Here is a 3,503-nt window from a genome sequence, read left to right as displayed (position 1 = left end):
CTTTGATGGTCAAGCGGAAGTGCTGTCTGGAGTTAGTTCAGGTTCACGGGTTAGGATCAGTCGAAGTTCTGCTCGATACTCCGCCGGGAAGTCCAAAGAACTGTCCAGGAGCTAAAGGAGGTTATGTCCAGATCAGTCCGTCCAGGTCTGTCAGTTTCTACATGGTGAAGCCAAGGTTCTGTCCAAGTTGAGATCAGTCCAGTTCAGTCCAGTCAAGTCGTCCCTTGGGTTTGGGCCAAGTCCTCTCCGATCAACCAGCTGCTTCTCGCCTAGAACACTGTGAGTTGCCTTGTGTGAATTCCACTTGGAATACTCTGGTCTTTTCCTTTTCTTTTTCCTTCTCTAGAGGTCTACCAAAATCATTCCTAAAAGCTTGTAGTGTCTCATATATCTCAGCGCCAGTTTGTATCCTATTTGCATTCCTTTCCTCCACAGTGTTGTCAAACCAAGCTTTTTTATATCTGTAACGATGGCCAGACGGTAGTCTCTTTCTGTTTCCCATGTAGACAAACTTGCGGCTTAACTTAAGCCACCTTGCAGGTGTATCCTTTCCAAATACATTGCAGGCTTGTTTCCCCTTTACTTTACATCCAGACAGTGTTCCTAAGGCTGGATAGTCACTGATACTCCAAAGCAGCAAGGCTCTAAGTTTGACATTGTTGATCAGCAGCAAAGTCTGGCCATTTATCATTCACTTGTGCCCAAGAGATAGAATCAACGGGGTGTTGCATTGTACCATCTTCAGCGGCATTGGTATAGTGCCAACGCAGATCTTCAGCCATCTTTTTTTATCTAAACATCCTCCTAAATCTGCCCTTGATTGGAAAATATCTAAGGACCTTTGCCGGAATCCCGACCTTTATCTCATTACTATGATTATCCATTTCCCATCTTGAAACTTTGCATCTTGGACAGCTTTCTAGGTTCTCATACTCCTTCCTATACAATATGCAATCATTCTTGCAAGCATGAATATTGTCGTAGCCGAACCCAAAGATCTTCAGAAATTTCTTGATTGCAGCTAAACTCTTGGGAAGGACATTGTCTTCAGGTAGCAAATCCTCAAGTGAAACCAACAGCTGATCAAAGTAGTTCTCCGACACACCACTTTTAACCTTGAATCTGTAAAGTCCCATGATAGCTGAAACCTTCGTGCGTTTGATACAATCCGAGTATAATGGCGTTTGAGCGTCTCTTAGCTTTTTTCTAAACTCAGTTTCCTCTGGTGCTTCATCATCTTCATGTGTCTCTACCCCATTGTCAGTTGTCTGATTTGGACCACCTTCATTCATGGAGAATGTTGTCTTAAACAAATCAAATGCCTCCGTTTCATATTGAAGAACACTCTCTTCTGCAGAATCTAGAGATTTTAGGTTATACCTTGGAAGCCAAATCCACGTCTTATCCATTTGCTTTCTTTCAATCGGCGAATACAGGAACGGCTGGTGCGATTTTAGCTCGAGAGATTCATTTGCTTTCTTTAGGGTTTGTTCAAATCAAAGCTCGCGAGACATAACACGAGATGTTGTGTTCTGAAATTTTCCAATGCAAACAGAGACAGAAAAAATGAACAGTTGTGATCAAAGTTATGGAGATAAAACGAACGATGTAGGATTAATCAGAGTGCAATCTTAGTGGTTGCTCCTCATTGGCTCAGAAAAGAACGGCTCAGATCAAAGTTACCAAGACAAATCAAGGGTATGGGATTAATCCGTGTGCAATAAAAAAGAATGGCTGAGATCGAAGTTGGCGAGACACATCCATCGGCGTATGACTCGCCACGTCTGCAATCTTGGAGGTTACTCCTCATTGGCTCAGGGTATTAATTTCGTTTTAAATCTGAAAATTAACATATAAAATAGGATATTAAGCAAAAAAAAAATATAAATTAAATCTTAAAAAATAAAATATTAGTATTCGAATTTTTAAAAAATTATTTCTTATAAATTTAAATTTTTTATATAAGCTTTTATAAAATTGAACAATCTAACTCATATGTTCATAAACACTGCTACTTATTTGTATGTACAAAGGCTTTAGGGTATAGGGTTTGAACAAATAAGTGTTTATAAAATTTATAACTAATAAGTTTTATGAAATTAAGATTACAATATCATTTTTATAATGACCAAAATTGTGAAATCAAGAACAATTAGGGTATACGTTTGTACTTTAGGGTTTAGGGTTTTCACTTTAGAGTATAGGGTTTTAATTTTTGGTCTTATCGTTTATGGTTTTAATTTTTAAAGCTTATGGTTCAATGTAAAATTATGCACTTTAGGGTATAGGAATCATAATACTACACATAATATTTGTTTTTGTTTGTTAACCATAACATAATATTACACATGATTTAACCGAGCATATAAGTACTTAAACATTCTATCACACACTAGAAATATATAACCGGCATAACAACTTGAAAACTGTTTCAGATGACAAGTTTTAGACGAACTTGATTTTGTCATCTGGCCATGCCACAACCGAACCTATTGCATCAGACATGTATTCAATCTCAGCGGTTGGCCTCCAGACATTTGCAATACCAATCTTAGCCACATAAATCCACACCTTGCTTGCATTTGGACCTAGGGGTACAAAGTGGCACAACTCATCCAGATCCGTTGAAGCTACTCTTCCTTCAGCTACCTTACGTCCAGAGTTGTTGCAATCCAAGAGAATACACTTCTGCTTTGGACTTCTGGTCGAACTAGTGCTGCCTGGACTCTACAACTCAAACAAGATGACATAAACAAATTCCAACATCAATTAAAGACTCAACATCGATCATCAGACAAACAAATAAAATAACTTCATGTCAATAACATATCACTGCTTTTTTCTTGGCTGGTTTCGAAGGTGATGCTATTTTCTTGCATGCGGTTTTTGTAGGTGTTGCTTCTGTAGGCATGACTTCAACCTTTAGGACTGGCCATGCTATTTTCTCGCTAAGTGCATCACCAATCAAGAACATATCAGCGGTTGGCCTCCACAAATATGCCTGATCATTGACCAACTTCACAACTTCGATACTAACAGCATTGGGAACTAGAGGTATATTGTTAACCATCTCTTTGGATTTAGATGAGCACACGAGACCTTCAGCAATAACCTCATCCTCATCATTGGTCCAATCATATATATTGCATCTTCGAGATTCACCTTCCTTGGTTTGCTAAAATGTAAGAAGGTAATGATTAGAGATAACACAATTGTTGTAAGAAGAAAACAAGATTTGAATTTTTACCATGGATATATCTTCAGAAAAGTTTGGATCCCTATCCAAAATAACTTTATCCATTGGCCAAGATATTTTGTATCCCACAGCTTCATCAAGAGTTAATAGATCCGTCGTAGGCCTCTAGAATGAAGCTACTGAGCTTAGTGCAGACTTAACAATGAGAGCCACTGCATTAGGACCAATTGGTATGCGACCAATTTTGTACTTCGGTTCAGCAGAGCAGAATTCTCCTTCACCAACAACAACATCTTCTGATTCAATC

The sequence above is a fragment of the Brassica oleracea genome, chromosome C4 (genome assembly GCF_000695525.1).
Source record: "Brassica oleracea var. oleracea cultivar TO1000 chromosome C4, BOL, whole genome shotgun sequence".
NCBI classification, from domain to species: domain Eukaryota; kingdom Viridiplantae; phylum Streptophyta; class Magnoliopsida; order Brassicales; family Brassicaceae; genus Brassica; species Brassica oleracea.
Note: the sequence above shows the minus strand (reverse complement) of the source record.